This window comes from Pleurodeles waltl, chromosome 5, assembly GCF_031143425.1.
Source record: "Pleurodeles waltl isolate 20211129_DDA chromosome 5, aPleWal1.hap1.20221129, whole genome shotgun sequence".
Taxonomy (NCBI): Eukaryota; Metazoa; Chordata; class Amphibia; order Caudata; family Salamandridae; genus Pleurodeles; species Pleurodeles waltl.
Genome location: NC_090444.1, coordinates 1173864322 through 1173882728, shown reverse-complemented (window position 1 = coordinate 1173882728; position 18407 = coordinate 1173864322).

Below are 18407 nucleotides of genomic sequence, written 5' to 3'. Positions count from 1 at the left end.
TGTTGCTTCGGCCAGTTATCTCCTTTAGGCGTTTTCTTCCTGCTTGGCCTTTCATTACGTTGAACAGCGCCCTCCTCCTTGTGCTATGGTGTTTTCTCTTGATGGACCTGCAATCGGCTCAGGAGGAGTCAGTTCACTTTGACATCCCTCTGCTTCTTCCCCCTCGCCTTCAGGGTCTGTTACGGGTTCAACTTCAAACCTGTATCCGTCTGCTTCTGGGAGAACCTCTTTTTGTGTCGGTTCCCCTGGTACCTCAGCTGAGATAGGCTCACTGTCACCCCTCTGGAACTCACTTTGAGTGACTAAGCCGTCCTCAGTGGGCTCTCCTTCAGTCTCAGTTCCCCTTTGAATACTCTCCGGCCCTGAGACTTCCTTATCTGCAGCTGTTGTTTTGGACACTTCAAGCTCCTCGTCAGTTGGACACGTCACCTTCTTTGTGTGACTGGCATGTATCCAATTCGGAACGCCTGCACATTTCACAGCAGTAGTGGTTGTCATTATTACTTGATATGGTCCCTTCCAACGCGGCTCCAAGCACGACTTCCTCACGTTTTTCTTGACAACAACTCTGTCACCGGCTTTCAGGGTGTGAGCTGGATCACTGATCGGAGGCAATGTGTTAGCCTCCACCTGGTGAGAAAAAGAGCGGACCACATCAGCCAGACCCTTGCAGTAGTCCAACACCATATCATCCGTGATATTCACAAGAGCATTTGCAGGTACTGGGTAATCGCATAGCTCGACCCATCAGTATCTCATGAGGAGATAGTCCCGTTTTCTTGTCAGGTGTATTTCTCATTGACATCAGCACTAAGGGCAATGCATCTGGCCATTTCAGATTGGTAGCTGGGCACATTTTTGCCATTCTCGATTTTAAGGTACCATTCATCTGTTCCACTAATCCTGATGCTTCAGGGCGATAGCTACAATGCAGCTTCTGCTCCATGTTCAGTGCGGCACACAAGAGCTTAATCACCTCATTGTCGAAGAGTCTGCTCCTATCAGATTCTAAAGAGACCGGGAATCCGAAACGTGGTATTAATTCCCTAAGCAGCAGCTTTGCTACTGTGAGACTGTCATTCCTACATGTAGGGTAAGCTTCAATCCAGTGACTGAAAACACACACAATCACCAACACATATCTCAGTCCTCCACACACAGGCATTTCAATGAAGTCCATCTGCATCCTGCTAAATGGACCGCCAGCTCTCCCAACATGGCTCATATTCACCACCGTCCCTTTTCCTGCATTCATCTGTTGACAGATGATGCACCTGTGACAGATAACTTCTGCCGCTTGTCTGAATTTTGGATTGAACTAATCTATTTTGAACAACCTGATTATTGCATCTCTCCCTATATGGGCTTGGCCATGATAGAACCTCGCAAAGTGTGACAGAAGACTGTTTGGCAAAACCATTTTCCCCTCCTCTGAGACCCACAAGTCATCAGCTCTTTGTATGCAGTGCATTCTCTGCCAAGAGCGTTTCTCTTCTTTGCCAGCACATCCGTGCAGTAACTTTAGCTCATCTAATGTGTCAACCACCCTTAATGCAAAATTCAAACATGTTTCATTCTCTGTTTCAGGTAACAATTCCCACTGATCTCGGAACGATATACAGTTCAATGCGCAAAACCTTGCGACCTGATCTGCATAGCCGTTTCCCATTGACACAAAGTCTTGTGACTTAACATGAGCATTGCATTTCACCACGGCAATTTCAAGAGGTAACTGAATTGCATGCAAAAAATCCTTAATCTTTTCACCATTTTTCACTGGTGAACAAGAAGAGGTCATGAAACCCCTTTGTGACCACAGTTGGCCAAAATCATGTACAATTCCGAATCCGCATCTGCTGTCAGTATAGATAGTGACTTTCAGGTTTTCAGCTTCGTGGCATGCCTTAGTAAGGGCAATTAATTCAGCCACTTGTGCAGAGTACACTGTTTCAAGCCAGGAAGCTTCTAGAATATCGGTGATTGTGCACACGGCATACCCAGCTCTCAGTACTCCAAATGAGTCTCTCAAGCATGAACCATCAACAAACATAATGTAATCATTTTCTTCTAACTAGGTATCTTTGATGTTAGGTCTTGGTTTGGTGCACAGTTCTGTTACCTCAAGACAATCATGTTCCACTTCCTCAGCATCACTAATGTCTGCATTTTCAATAGGAAGTAAAGTTGCCGGGTTCAATACAGTACATCTCTTGAGGGAAACATTCGGAGACCTCATTATAACGGTCTCGTATCTAGTTAACCTAGCATTTGTCATATGATGTGTCTTGGTTCGGGTTAGCAAAATTTCAACTGAATGAGGAACCATTACTGTTAAGGGATGTCCCATCACTATGCCTTCACACTGTGTGAGGCTTTGACCAACTGCTGCAACTGCACGCAAACAACCCGGTAAGGCTGCTGCGACTGGGTCCAAAGTAGCTGAAAAATATGCTACTGGGCGGTTTGCACCTCCATGGACCTGTGTTAAAACAGATAAAGAACATGCATCACGTTCATGGCAAAACAGTAGAAAAGGCTTCGTGTAATCAGGCATACCTAAAGCTGGTGCCCTGCACATACATTCTCTCAATTCCATGAATTCCTTCATCTCTTTTTCGGACAAGATTATGGAGCCCCGGTCATCCTGAACTTCCTTGCCTATTAGTTTCACCAACGGTTTAGAGATAATCGAGAAGTTGGGAATCCACTAACGACAGTAGTCCACCATTCCCAAAAACATTCAGACATCTCTTTTGGTTGTCGGGGGATTCATCTGCAATATGGCTGTCACTCTCTCTTTGGATATTTTTCTCGACCCTTTCTCAATCAGGTGACCTAAGTACTTCACCTCTCTCTGACAGTATTGCAGCTTCTTTGGGGACACTTTATGTCCGTTCTTTCCCAAATGGTTCAGTAAGGCAATAGTGTCATACCTGCAGTCGTCTTTTGTTCTGAACGCAATTAACAAATCATCAATATACTGTACTAGAGTCAAACTGAAAGTCAGTTCTAACGACTCTAAATCCTTCTTCAGTATCTGATTGAAGATGGAAGGTGACTCAGAAAACCCTTGAGGAATTCTGCACCAACTGTACACCTTATCCAGGAATTTGAAACTGAAGAGAAATTGGCTGTCCTCATGAAGAGGCACCGAAAAGAATGCTTGAGACCGGTCCACAACTGTGAACCACTCTGCATCACACGGAACCTGAAACATGATCACAGCTGGATTTGGCACTATGGGGTAACACTTTACCACTATCTCATTTATTTTCCTCAGGTCTTGAACAATTCAAACCTTCCCACAAGGCTTTTTCAAACCCATTATTGGTGAATTACACGCTCTGCTCAGCACGTCTTTCAGAACCCCTTGCTTCACAAAGTCCGCAATTATCTGTGCTACTTGAATGAGGAAATCCTGTGCCCTGTGGTACTGCGGTACCTGAGGAAACACTGCATTTGGCTTAACCTGTACTTTGACCGGTTCTACTCCTTTTATCAGTCCCATCTTCTTTTCCTGTCAGGTCCCACACTTTCTCTGTCACTGTCCCCTGCAACTCGGGTGGCAAGTCATTCACTGTAAGCATTGGGAATAATGTTATTAAAGGGTATTCCTCATTCGGAATCTCCGTCTCTAACTCTGAAAATTGTCCATCGTCCCCTTCATCATCACTGTTTGTCTGCACCTCAATTCCTTCATTGGAACAGGTAATTGAACACCTCGTTTGGCACAGCAAGTCTCTTCCCATTAGGGATACGGGACTAGAATCACAGACTACAAATTTGTGCAATCCCTGGAAGTTGGCAGTCTCAACTTGGACCGGGTCTGTAATCGGATATGTCAGAAACCGATTTGCTACTCCTTCCACTCTTATGGTATGCCCCAAAAGTGGTAATTTCTGAACTTCTGCACTTCTGACTGTAGAGCGTGTAGCTCCTGTATCAACTAGGAATGAAATCTTATGACCCATTACGTTCCCCTCTACATAGGGTCCTCTCTGATCTACTTCTAGGGACGCTGCTAGCCTGCACTCCTCACTGTCTGAACAATTTTCCGACCATTCATCGTTTATTCCATCCTCACCACGCAATGGGAACTGTTGCACTGTGTTATTTTGACTCATCGTTTGGCCTGTGACTTGTTGAGGAAGCATCACCTGTTGCTGTCCCATCGGAGCTAATGGTATCTGCTTTTGCTGTCAAGGTACCATGGGAACCTGCTGTTGTACCTGCTGCATTTGTGCTGGTTGAACACGCGGCATTTGTATTTGCTGCATGGGCTGTAACCCCTGCATTTGTACCTTGTTATTCTGGAAGTTCTGATTTTGACCCCTCAATTTTGGACCCCTCACATTTTGAAAGGTACTGACATCATTGCTTTGTTGAACAACACCATCCTGCACCACCATTGGGCATTCCCGCTTCCAATGCCCCACGCCCCCGCACACGTGACATGGTGACACCTTTTTCATCCCCTGCACATCATTTTGAACCACCACAGTATTCAGGTCTGGACCATGGTTCACAAAACCTCGACCTCAACCTCTCGGCTGTGCCTGAAACATGCCATTTCCCTGTGGTTGCTGCTGTATCACCTGCTGTACCCCATTTCCCTGCATCCCTGCTTGCGCTGCCTTAATCTGCATCACCATCACCTTCTCTTTCAATTTTCTCTCCTTCAACTCAATCTCGTCACTACAGTATTTTGCATACTGCAACACCTCATCAATTGGCTTTGCTTGCCAACAGATCAAATGATTCTTAATCATCTGACTAATCTCTGGTCTCAGCCCTTCAACAAACCTGAATACAAGATGATTCGTGTCTTTTGGCTCAATGACCTCAGTGCCACTGTAATGTTTGAATGCCTTCAACAATCTCTCATAGTATGCATGAATCGATTCTTTGGCCTCCTGTGATGTTCAATTGATTTTCTGCCAATCAGTCACTTTCGGCGACACTTTCTGCTTCAAAAACTCAATCACTTTATGATAATGCTTCATCACCTCCTCAGATGGTGCTCCAGTAACCTTATTCCTTGCCGGTTCCTGTGTCGGCCAATCCACACCTCTCTTGCACTCAAGCCATAAGTCGGGTGGAACTATAATCTCAAACAGTGTATTCAAGTCCTCCCAGAGACATTTTCGCAAGCTTCACAAACCTGTCCATCTGTTGGTACCATTCTATTGGCTTCTCCCTCAACCTGGGATAATCATTTGTGAATGACAGGATGTCTCCCCGGGACCATGGTACATGGACTAGCACCCCTCCGCCTGTCTCTCTCATTGGTAACATTTTTATTGTCCCCGTGTCCGGTGCGGTTTTAGCCTGTTTTGGTTCCGGACCTTCGCCTTTCTCTTTATCTCTTTTCTTTGCCCATCTGCCTTCCCATTTCTCTAAGGCTCCCCAAATTTGCGCACTTTCAGTATTTCTTTAAGATGCGCTTTCATTCCGGTAGACCTCATGTGATCAAAATCTTTAGAATCGAAATCTAATCTGTAGCTTCTTTTCAAATGTTTGGTATTCTCAATATCTATGCCGTATTTGTCTGCCAGGTATGCCAACCTCTGATGCACCTTGCCCACTTCTTTAGTGATTTTGGGGCACAGATACCTCAATTCTGCTTCTGTGTACGACTCTAATCTGTTCACTCCGATTGTTCCTTTCACTAGTTCTGCAGCTTCTACACCCAGTCTCACAAAATTCAGGTATTCATCCCTTTCTGACCTCTCTGCAGTCACTGTAGTAGTTTGTGAAGCGTTGATATTTTCTAACCACTCATTCAACTGTTGCACGGAAAAGCCTTGCAACGAAATGTTTCCTGACTGCATCAATGGTGACTGTGTTGTATTTGTACTCAGCGTCTGTGGGGCCAACACACTTAGCCTTGCTTGTCTCATTGCCTCTAAAGGAGCCCCAATCGGGCTGAGGTCTAGTAAAGACCTGAGTCCTTCTGCTGCTTGTTCCCTAGGTGTCATTGGTTGGGGAGTTCCTGTGAACCCTCCTCTTATTGCCTCTTGGGTCCTCACTCCCTGATCACACACGCCAGACTTACCCTGCGCATATAGCGGTACTGGCGGACCAACAGTAATTGGTAATGATATGGCAGCTGGTGTCTGACCAGGTCCCAAACCCCGTGGGACACTAACTCCGAAAGCTTGGCTCATCGTGGTTGGTGCAGGTACTGACTGTGGTCCTGCCACTGGATTGTACCCGGAATCAGCTGTTGCTGCGGCTGAGGCAGCAATTGCAGAGTTGGCTCAATCTGCACTAGCTTTGATCTCGTATATATCGGATCAGGCGGCACCATCAGACTAGTATTTGTCTCTAATACTGGGACATCTGGATAGATCCTTTGAATCTGTGGCGGAGGTTGCAACTGTGTCTGCGTGTCTGGTGCAGTGGGTACACTGACACCATTTTGTGTCAAAATTGTATCACTTGTCTGCACTGTATTTGTAATTCCCTTACTCTGTGCCGGATCCTCAGGACCCGCACTAGTGCTCGGAACAGTGTCATTTATAGCATATGGTGGCGGGCGATCATGTAACAACTGATTAAGAAACTCTTCATCATCTGAATCATCTTCATCTACCCAAGACCTCTGAGTCTCCTTTGACTTACTAGAGCCCTTGTCTGTCTTACAAGTGGCTTTCTTTCCCTGTGTCTCATCTTCCTGGATTATTGCCGGAAACAGTTTAAGTCCATCAACTATTCCCCTTCTCCACAATCTGCTCTCATTGTCCCATCTAGCCTCAGCTAAAGTCTTCTCTGCGCTTTTCATTCTCCTTTTAAATTTTTGCTATCTTTGTTGTATGGCCATTAAATCCCAGACTGCTAATGCCTCATTCTGAGCTGGTCTCGGAGACGGTTTCTGTACACTTAACATCCACCTCAAGTTCTCTAAAATTCTTGTATTGAACGTTCCATGCTCCGGAAACGCTAAACATCCCTCCTTCTCTGTTAATTTGCGCCACTGCTTCATCCAAAGACATGGCGCGACTCCCTTTTCCTCCATTACAATATAAGCTGGAGTACCCTCAGGCGGTGCAGGCTCCCCTTCACTCGCCATAATATATTATTCTCCCTTCCAGGCACTCTTAAAAGCCTTGAAAAACTTCATTTTCGCGTCTTTTAATTTGTTTTTAATCTAATCAGAAAGTGACTTTAATTCCCAGAACACTCTTCACCCGCCTTTCTCAACCTATTGCCTCTCACGGACGGCTGCCAATCCGTTCGTGACCTCTCTCAGCAACTGACCTATCCATGCGCGGCACCACTGACGTCACACTCACACACACTGCAGCTGACAAAGTCTTGCGGCTTGTCCTCTTCACGCACCAACTAATGCAATATATTGCGAGCACCTTTTAACAACAAAACCCAAATTTGCCGGTTTACTACAGGAAGGGTAACACAATCCCTTCAGAACTTTACAGAGATTTCACTTGAAGCCTCGGCCGCTAATCTCTCCTTCTCAGCTCCCGCATACGCAAGCAGAATTCGACCCGCAAATCCTACTCTCAACTTGTCAATGGTTTGCTCTAGTGCACTTTAGAACTTGCCAAATCTCCATCGAAGGTTTCACTCACACAATTTGACTCAAACTCGACCTGTCAACCATGCCCGATTGACCTATTAAACCGCATAAATTACAACATAAACCCAAGTGTCTCCTACACTTGTCAATATACTCCGTAGTCTTAGACCACAACGGGTCCGTACATCACCAACAACAAAAATGTGGATAATTTTGAGCACAAAGCGCCACACTCATATGAAGTTTGCCGACTTCCCTACTCTCATACTGCGGAGTACGCCCACTCCTACTAAAACAACATTACCTGACCTAGATCCACACAAACTTAAAAAAACACCTGCAATATGCATAAGCTGAGCAAGCGCAAATTCTACACCACACATACTAAAACGCCGAGAACATACCCAACTCACTTATGCAGGCTCCGAGATTCCGGGAAAGTCATGGGGAATTTAGAAACGCATCATACCTCCAATTTGCATTATTTAAAAAAAACAATTTAAACAATAGTCCTCCGTCCTAGGGTCCCAAAAGGCCTAAACCGTTGCTCTGCTACCAGAACTGTTAACGCGTCCCTTTATGATTAATTTACTCACTTTGGGACTCGTTTTAGGCCAATGAATCTTTTGACCCTGATTGAAGACACCTTAGGACGAGATAGCTAATCAGCATGTCAATCAATATGTCAATAATGTCATCAATATTTATTATAACAATGCAATTTACCTTAGTCAATGACATTTAATGAAACTCAGAAACGCCATGACCTTTCAGTCATGAAGAACCACACCAGAATAATATGAATTTTGTGATATTCATTCCCTATTGATTACAATTCTACTAGTAAGTTTATTAGTCTCAAAACCAAGAAACACGTTAGCATAGTCAAAATATGGCAACTCTGATAAGATTTCATTAAAGCAAGAATCACAAATATTAGAATATAATACGGCGTCAGCATAGGTTATTCTAGCAGAGTATCATCATCACGTTATTCAACAAAGCATAGATTTGGTCATTTGTCTATTTGCGTCAGTTTTGTGATCCCCTCTCAACTAACCTCGAATTAGCATTGGCATGTTGGGCTTCATGCAAAAACAATTTAGTAACACCAATTTAGAAAACATCTAGCTATGGTCTCTGTCAAAAGAAGCAATGGGTACCTAGAAAGGAAAAGCAAACAGACAATCACAATTTCATTGTCATATAGTTACCCTCCGTATTTGGGTCAGCACTCAGGTTCGGTCTTCGTCCTCAGGACATCAGTTGATTCGCCATCAGCCAGGAATTCAGCAATCGGGTAAAAGGGGCACTTCCCTCATAAGGAGGTAAAGTGTAAATGGGCAATTTATAAGGCAAGAATGGTTTTAAGACCCAAACAGCAAAGTCTCTATGCAGAGTGACAAAGTGTCTGGGTCATAGCAAATCGCATCAGCATCTCCCCTAACTCTCTCCTATCCCTCCTGTTCTCCATTCTCTCTAGTTCTAATTTACTTCCTGGTGTCAAGGATTTTTATCCCCTTTTCGTTGTACATTCACCTAAAATTTGGTTGGACAAGGGGTTGCACCCCACTATCTTGAACCAATTAACTTCACATTAGCTCATCGAATTTGTCACCCCAGAACAGTTCTCACGTGTTAGAAATGGGGTTTCTGGTTGGCAGTCAGGTTACCTCCTGTCCAAGCAAAAGCCCTCACTCTAGTCAGGGTAAGTCACACACTATCCAAGATTATCCTGTGCCCACCCTCTGGTAGCTTGGCACGAGCAGTCAGGCTTAACTTAGAAGGCAATGTGTAAAGTATTTGTGCAATAAATCATACAATACCACCATATAGCACCACAAAACTACACCACACAGTGTTTAGAAAAATATATAATATTTATCAGGATAATTGTAGGTCAAAAAGAATAAAGTTGCAATGGAAAATTGTAGAAATATCACAGGGAAGTGATATAAAGTGTCTTAAGTCTTTAGAATGCAATACAGTATCTTTCAAGCACAAAGTACCTGGTTTCTGGTGGAAAATCTCCTCAGAGGGCCACAGGAGAAGAGATGCGTGGAAAAAGGGGTGTGTGCGTCGATTTCTCCTCAGCACACACAGACTTGCGTCGGTCTTTTCCACGCGGGGAAGTCGGGCGTCGTTTTCCGGCGCGCAGACAGTCTCTTTTTGTGGATCGCGGGGATTACCAGATGTCCCGGGTCTGTGCGTGGATTCTCCTGCTTGTTTTCCGGCTGCGTGTCGTTCTGCGGGGCTGCGCGTCGAAGTTTCGATCTCACGGTAGGCGTCGCGTCGATTTCTCCTTGGAAGTCGGGCGGCGTTGTCCTTGCGAGGCCGTGCGTCGGAAGTTTGGTCTCACGGCAGGCGTCGCGTCGATTTCTCCTTGGAAGTCGGGCGGCGTTGTCCTTGCGAGGCCGTGCGTCAAAGTTTCGCACTCACGGTGGGCGTCGCGTCGATTTCTCCTGGAAAGTCGAGCGGCTTTGTCCTTGCGAGGTTGTGCGTCGAAGTCTCGATCGTCCCGAGGGCGTCGCGTCGATCAGCGTCGGTGTGCGGCGTTTTTCTCGCCGCGAAACAAGCTGTGCGTCGAAATTTTCGGCGCACGGAGCGTCCAAGTGAAAGGAAGAAGTCTTTTTGGTCCTGAGACTTCAAGGAACAGGAGGCAAGCTCTATCCAAGCCCTTGGAGAGCACTTTCACAGCCAGACAAGAGTTCAGCAAGGCAGCAGGGCAACAGCAAGACAGCAGTCCTTTGTAGAAAGCAGACAGGTGAGTCCTTTGAGCAGCCAGGCAGTTCTTCTTGGCAGGATGTAGTTTCTGGTTCCGGTTTCTTCTCCAGCAAGTGTCTGATGAGGTAGGGCAGAGGCCCTGTTTTATACCCAAATGTGCCTTTGAAGTGGGGGAGACTTCAAAGAGAGGCTAAGAAGTGCACCAGGTCCCCTTTCAGTTCAATCCTGTCTGCCAGGGTCCCAGTAGGGGGTGTGGCAGTCCTTTGTGTGAGGGCAGGCCCTCCACCCTCCCAGCCCAGGAAGACCCATTCAAAATGCAGATGTATGCAAGTGAGGCTGAGTACCCTGTGTTTGGGGTGTGTCTGAGTGAATGCACAAGGAGCTGTCAACTAAACCTAGCCAGACGTGGATTGTAAGGCACAGAAGGATTTAAGTGCAAAGAAATGCTCACTTTCTAAAAGTGGCATTTCTAGAATAGTAATATTAAATCCGACTTCACCAGTCAGTAGGATTTTGTACTACCATTCTGGCCATACTAAATATGACCTCCCTGCTCCTTTCAGATCAGCAGCTGCCACTTCAACAGTGTATGAGGGCAGCCCCAATGTTAGCCTATGAAGGGAGCAGGTCTCCCAGTAGTGCAAAAACGAATTTAGGAGTTTTACACTACCAGGACATATAACTACACAGGTACATGTCCTGCCTTTTACCTACACAGCACCCTGCTCTAGGGGATACCCAGGGCACACATTAAGGGTGACTTATATGCAGAAAAAGGGGAGTTCTAGGCTTGGCAAGTACTTTTAAATGCCAAGTCGAGGTGGCAGTGAAACTGCACACCCAGGCCTAGCAATGGTAGGCCTGAGACAAGGAAAAGGGGCTACTTAAGTGGGTGGCACAATCCGTGCTGCAGGTCCACTAGTAGCATTTAATCTATATGCCCTAGGCACCTGGAGTGCACATGACTGGGGACTTATAAGTAGATTAAATAGTTCAATCAGGTATGATCCAAAGTTACCATGTTTACAGAGAGAGAGCATATACACTTTATCACTGGTTAGCAGTGGTAAAGTGCGCAGAGTCTAAAAACCAGCAAAACAGTATCCAAAACGAGGAGGGAGGCAGGCAAAAAGTTAGGGGTGACTACCCTAAGGCTGTCAGGTCTAACATGTGTCCCCCCCAGCTGAAAGTGGGGAGAGCTACCCGACCTCCTGGGAGCTCTCATCGCTAAGGCGGAAGTACCTGGAGAGACCATCAGCATTGGCGTGGTCAACCCCTGGGCGATGTTTCACCGTAAAGTCCATCCCCTGTAGGGAAATGGACCACCTCAGAAGTTTTGGATTCTCACCCCTCATCTGCATGAGCCATCTGAGGGGTCTGTGGTCTGTCTGAACTAGGAAGTGAGTCCCAAACAGGTAGGGCCTCAGCTTCTTCAGGGCCCAGACCACAGCAAAAGCTTCTCTTTCAATAGCACTCCACCTCTGTTCCCGTGGTAATAGCCTTCTGCTAATAAAGACTACCGGTTGATCTTGGCCTTCCTCATTTAGCTGTGCTAGGACTGCCCCTATGCCATGCTCTGAAGCGTCTGTCTGCACGATAAATTCCTGGGAGTAGTCAGGGGCCTTGAGCACGGGGGCCGTGCACATGGCTTCCTTTAGGGCGTCAAAGGCTTTCTGACAAGCCTCTGTCCAATTCACCAACCTAGGTTGCTTCTTGGACGTGAGTTCTGTCAAGGGGGACACAATGGTACCATAGCCCTTGACAAACCTGCGGTAGTATCCAGTGAGGCCTAAAAAGGCTCTCACCTCAGTCTGGGTTCGAGGTGGTTGCCAGGCCTTGATAGTTTCGATCTTGGCCTGGAGTGGCTGCACCTTGCCACCACCTACTAGGTGTCCCAAGTACACCACGGAACCCTGCCCAATCTGGCACTTACTAGCCTTGATGGTCAGGCCTGCCTGTTGCAGGGCCTGAAGCACCTCCTTGAGGTGGAGCAGGTGTTCCTCCCAGCTGGAACTGTAGACAGCTATGTCATCCAGGTAGGCTGCACAGAAGGCATCCTTGCCAGCCAGGACCCCGTTAACCAACCGTTGGAAGGTAGCGGGGCATTTTTTAATCCAAACGGCATCACTCGGAACTGGTAATGGCCGTCAGGGGTGGAAAAGGCGGACCTTTCCTTAGCCCCCTCAGTCAGGGCGATCTGCCAGTACCCTGAAGTAAGATCAAACGTACTCAGGAACTTGGCAGCGCCTAGCCTGTCCACGAGCTCATCAGCTCGGGGGATGGGGTGAGCATCAGTCCGGGTGACTGAGTTGAGACCCCGGTAGTCCACACAGAACCGGAGCTCTGGCTTCGCACCTGGGGCAGTAGCCTTAGGGACCAATACCACTGGGCTGGCCCAGGGACTACTGGATTTCTCAATGACCCCTAGAGTCAACATCTTGGAGACCTCCTCCTTGATGCTGGCCTTCACCTTATCCGACAACCTGTAAATTTTGTTTTTCACAGGGAGACTGTCACCGGTGTCAATATCATGAACACAGAGGTGGGTCAGCCCAGGAGTAAGGGAGAACAGGGGGGAGAACTGCTCCAACAGCTCATAACAGTCTCCTTTCTGATTTAGAGTCAGGGTGCCAGACAGAATGACCCCGCTTACTGACCCATCACCTTCTTGGGCAGAGAGGAGGTCGGGGAGAGGTTCACTCTCCTCTTCCGTTCCTTCATCTGTGACCAGAAGCATGTTGATCTCCGACCTCTCACAATGAGCTTTTAGTCGGTTCACATGGAGCACCCTTAGGGGATTCCTAGGGGTTTTGAGGTCCACTAGGTAAGTGGCCTCCCCTTTCCGCTCCTTTATTTCAAATGGGCCAGACCAGCGGTCCTGGAGAGCTCTGGGCTCTACTGGCTCCATTACCCACACTTTGTCTCCAGGTTGAAACTCTACCAGGGTGGCCTTCTGGTCATACCATTGTTTCATCACCTCTTGACTGGCCTCAAGGTTATCTTGGGCTTCTTTCCAGAAGCGGGTCATCTGGTTGCGGAGGGCCAACATATAGCTGACCACATCCTGAGGGGGTGCCTTTGGAGCTTTCTCCAATCCCTCCTGGACAATGCTTAAGGGTCCCCTGACAGGGTACCCATAGAGAAGTTCAAAGGGACTGAACCCTACCCCTCTCTGGGGGACCTCTCTGTAAGCAAAGAGAAGGCATGGTAAGAGGACGTCCCACTTACGCCTCATGGCCTCAGGAAGGCCACCAATCATGCCTTTCAGGGTCTTGTTGAATCTCTCCACAAGACCGTTCGTCTGGGGGTGATAGGGTGTGGTGAACTTGTAAGTTACACCACACGCATCCCACAGCGACTTCATGTATGCGGACATGAAGTTAGTGCCTCTGTCAGACACTATTTCCTTGGGGAACCCCACACGGGTAAATATCCCCATCAGGGTTCTGGCCACCACCGGTGCAGTTACTGTCCTTAGAGGGATTGCCTCTGGGTAACGGGTGGCATGGTCCACCAAAACCAGGATGAACCTGTTGCCTAAGGCAGTTTTGGGGTCCAAGGGGCCAACAATGTCGATGCCCACCCTTTCAAAGGGGGTGCCAACGACAGGAAGTGGAATCAGGGGGGTTTTAACCCTTTTTCCTGTTTTACCACTGGCCTGGCAGGTAGGACAGGATCTGCAGAACTTGTCTGAGTGTGTCCTCATTTTGGGCCAATAAAAGTGGGTGACAAGCCTGTTAAAGGTCTTGCCCTGCCCCAAATGTCCTGCCAGGGGAATGTCGTGAGCCAGACCCAGTAGGAAGGTTCGGTAACATTGGGGGACCACCAGCACACGTGCTGCCCCAAAGCCCGGAACCTTAGGCTCACTGTAAAGGAGATCATTCTCCCAATATAGGTGGTGATCGCCAGAGGCGTCGCCGGCTGCCTGGTTTGAGGCTTGTTTCCTCAAACCTTCTAGAGTGGGACATTCTTTCTGCGCCTTGCAGAAGTCCTCCCTGGTGGGTCCACCCTCAACTTGCCAACCAGCAAGCTCAGGTAAGTCACCTAGGGCGGCGATGTCTTCCCCAGTTGGCTCGGAAGCCTCCTCCTCAGGAGCCCCGTCAGCCACTGTGGGAACAGCGGGGGCCGGTTTCCCGCACCCCTGGTCCCCCCTCCTGGCAGCTCTCTGGGCCATCGTTCCAGGCTCCAGATGCCCTTGACTTCCCTCTCGGTCAGCCATGGACCGTGTGGTCATGCAGACCCACTCAGGTAACCCTAACATCTCCAGGTGAGACCTGAGCTCCACTTCTTTCCAAGCAGTGTGCTCAAGGTCATTGCCTAACAGACAATCTACAGGCATGGCAGGACTCACAGCTACTTTCAGAGTACCAGAGACCCCCCCCCACTCAAAGGGAACCAGAGCCACCGGTAGGTGACTCTCGCGATTGTCAGCTACTCTGACCTGGTGGAATGTATTAGGCATTATCTGCTCTGCTGACACCAGCTGACTCTTGATAGTAGTCATACTGGCTCCTGTGTCACGCAGAGCCTCCACCCTCTGCCCATCAATGGTGACCCACTGCCGGTACTTGGAAGTATTTCTAGGCATGTGGGCCTTGGGCACCATTTCTCCTTCTCCCAGGGACACTAGGGAAATCTCTACCTGTTCCCCAAAGCTAGTTGGGTCCATCTCCCCCCCGAGTGCTACACTAGTCAACCCAGGTGCCTGTCCGGTAGTGGACGGTGCCCTCTTGGGGCACTGAGGATCGCCTTTGTAGTGACCATATTGGTAACATTCCATGCATTTGGGGCTAGATTTTCCTGACTTGTCAAATGTCCCTGGCTTTCTCCCAAATTTGGAAAAGGAAGGGTTGCCACCCCCTCCCTGGGAATTCTTTTGGGGGCCTTTAGAGAGTTCCTTATCTGTAAGTTTATCTCCCCCCTCTTTCTTCTGTTGGGAACCCTGACCACCTTTGTGGGAGTCCCCCCCAGGTACCTTTTTGGACACTCTGGTGCTAACCCAGAGGTCCGCCTCCTCAGCAAGCTTCCTGGGATCAGTCAGCTTACTATCCACTAGGTGCTGGCGCAAATCTGTATAAGTAACATTAAGCATATGCTCTCTCAGGATCAAATCATATAAACTTTTATAATCTGCTACTTTGTTGCCCCGCACCCATCCATTCAGTGCCTTACTAGAGAAATCAAAGAAATCTACCCATGTTTGTGTGGTTTGTTTGGTGCTGTCCCTGAACCTCTGACGGTATCCCTCAGGGGTCAGCCCAAACTTGGCAAGTAAAGTGGCTTTCTGGAGTGGGTATGTGTTTTGATCCGGTGGATCCAATGTGAGAAGTGTGTCCCTCCCCAATGGCGGCACATAGCCCCACATAGCTACCCCCCATTGCCCTTCAGGAACCTCATGAGCCCTTGGTGCAACTTCATAAGCAGCTAACCATTTATCTATGTCATCTCCCACCACAAAACTGGGCACCACATTTTTGGGTATACGAACCTTCTTTTCTCCAGCAAGTCCTGTCTGTATGCTGCCACCATTATTGCTGGATTCAGACTGTCTTGCCTTGATCTCCAGCTCCTTGAGACTCAGTTCATGAGCCAACAATAGTTTCTTTTCAGCCAAAGCTCTTTCAGCTTCCACTTGTTTGGCTGCTCTTTCAGCTTCTGCTTGTTTGGCTGCCCTTTCAGCTTCTGCTTGAATCTGTTTGGCTGTCCTTTCAGCTTCAATCTGTTTGGCTGCTCTTTCAGCCTCAGCTTGTTTGGCTTCTCTTTCTGCCCTCCTCTCCTCCTGTTGCGCCTCAATTTTCAGTTTTGCCATTTGCAATTGGAACTCCCTTTCCTCTCTCCTTTCCTCTGCGGTCAGGCTTTGCATGGAGACACTGCTCCCTGGTCTGGAAGGGTGCACAATTGCAGTGGTAACACCATCCATAGATAGTGAAAATCCTTCTGAGGGGCCATTTTCTGGCTCCCCTTCCTCATCATCCTCTAAATGGGCTTCTGCCCAGGCCCTCAGCGCCACTTGAAAGTCCTCCTTTCTGGAGGCCCCTTGGGTGGGTACCCTCAATGCCCTGCAGAATCCTCTTAGTTGTTTGACCGTGTATGTATCCAACTGGACTAGGTCAAAGTCCCCTGTCTGAGACCCAGTCAGAGACATGTTGAGTGAGGATTTAGTTTTTGAAAATTGTCAGGAAAAAACGGATTTTCAAAAAGAGATAAAAACCAAGTTGACCTTCAACTGTGGGTAGGTAGTGAGATACTTAGCTACTGTATGTCACTGCACAAATACAAGTCCTATCCCACCGCTGCCACCAATGTTAGAAATGGGGTTTCTGGTTGGCAGTCAGGTTACCTCCTGTCCAAGCAAAAGCCCTCACTCTAGTCAGGGTAAGTCACACACTATCCAAGATTATCCTGTGCCCACCCTCTGGTAGCTTGGCACGAGCAGTCAGGCTTAACTTAGAAGGCAATGTGTAAAGTATTTGTGCAATAAATCATACAATACCACCATATAGCACCACAAAACTACACCACACAGTGTTTAGAAAAATATATAATATTTATCAGGATAATTGTAGGTCAAAAAGAATAAAGTTGCAATGGAAAATTGTAGAAATATCACAGGGAAGTGATATAAAGTGTCTTAAGTCTTTAGAATGCAATACAGTGTCTTTCAAGCACAAAGTACCTGGTTTCTGGTGGAAAATCTCCTCAGAGGGCCACAGGAGAAGAGATGCGTGGAAAAAGGGGTGTGTGCGTCGATTTCTCCTCAGCACACACAGACTTGCGTCGGTCTTTTCCACGCGGGGAAGTCGGGCGTCGTTTTCCGGCGCGCAGACAGTCTCTTTTTGTGGATCGCGGGGATTACCAGATGTCCCGGGTCTGTGCGTGGATTCTCCTGCTTGTTTTCCGGCTGCGCGTCGTTCTGCGGGGCTGCGCGTCGAAGTTTCGATCTCACGGTAGGCGTCGCGTCGATTTCTCCTTGGAAGTCGGGCGGCGTTGTCCTTGCGAGGCCGTGCGTCGGAAGTTTGGTCTCACGGCAGGCGTCGCGTCGATTTCTCCTTGGAAGTCGGGCGGCGTTGTCCTTGCGAGGCCGTGCGTCAAAGTTTCGCACTCACGGTGGGCGTCGCGTCGATTTCTCCTGGAAAGTCGAGCGGCTTTGTCCTTGCGAGGTTGTGCGTCGAAGTCTCGATCGTCCCGAGGGCGTCGCGTCGATCAGCGTCGGTGTGCGGCGTTTTTCTCGCCGCGAAACAAGCTGTGCGTCGAAATTTTCGGCGCACGGAGCGTCCAAGTGAAAGGAAGAAGTCTTTTTGGTCCTGAGACTTCAAGGAACAGGAGGCAAGCTCTATCCAAGCCCTTGGAGAGCACTTTCACAGCCAGACAAGAGTTCAGCAAGGCAGCAGGGCAACAGCAAGACAGCAGTCCTTTGTAGAAAGCAGACAGGTGAGTCCTTTGAGCAGCCAGGCAGTTCTTCTTGGCAGGATGTAGTTTCTGGTTCCGGTTTCTTCTCCAGCAAGTGTCTGATGAGGTAGGGCAGAGGCCCTGTTTTATACCCAAATGTGCCTTTGAAGTGGGGGAGACTTCAAAGAGAGGCTAAGAAGTGCACCAGGTCCCCTTTCAGTTCAATCCTGTCTGCCAGGGTCCCAGTAGGGGGTGTGGCAGTCCTTTGTGTGAGGGCAGGCCCTCCACCCTCCCAGCCCAGGAAGACCCATTCAAAATGCAGATGTATGCAAGTGAGGCTGAGTACCCTGTGTTTGGGGTGTGTCTGAGTGAATGCACAAGGAGCTGTCAACTAAACCTAGCCAGACGTGGATTGTAAGGCACAGAAGGATTTAAGTGCAAAGAAATGCTCACTTTCTAAAAGTGGCATTTCTAGAATAGTAATATTAAATCCGACTTCACCAGTCAGTAGGATTTTGTACTACCATTCTGGCCATACTAAATATGACCTCCCTGCTCCTTTCAGATCAGCAGCTGCCACTTCAACAGTGTATGAGGGCAGCCCCAATGTTAGCCTATGAAGGGAGCAGGTCTCCCAGTAGTGCAAAAACGAATTTAGGAGTTTTACACTACCAGGACATATAACTACACAGGTACATGTCCTGCCTTTTACCTACACAGCACCCTGCTCTAGGGGATACCCAGGGCACACATT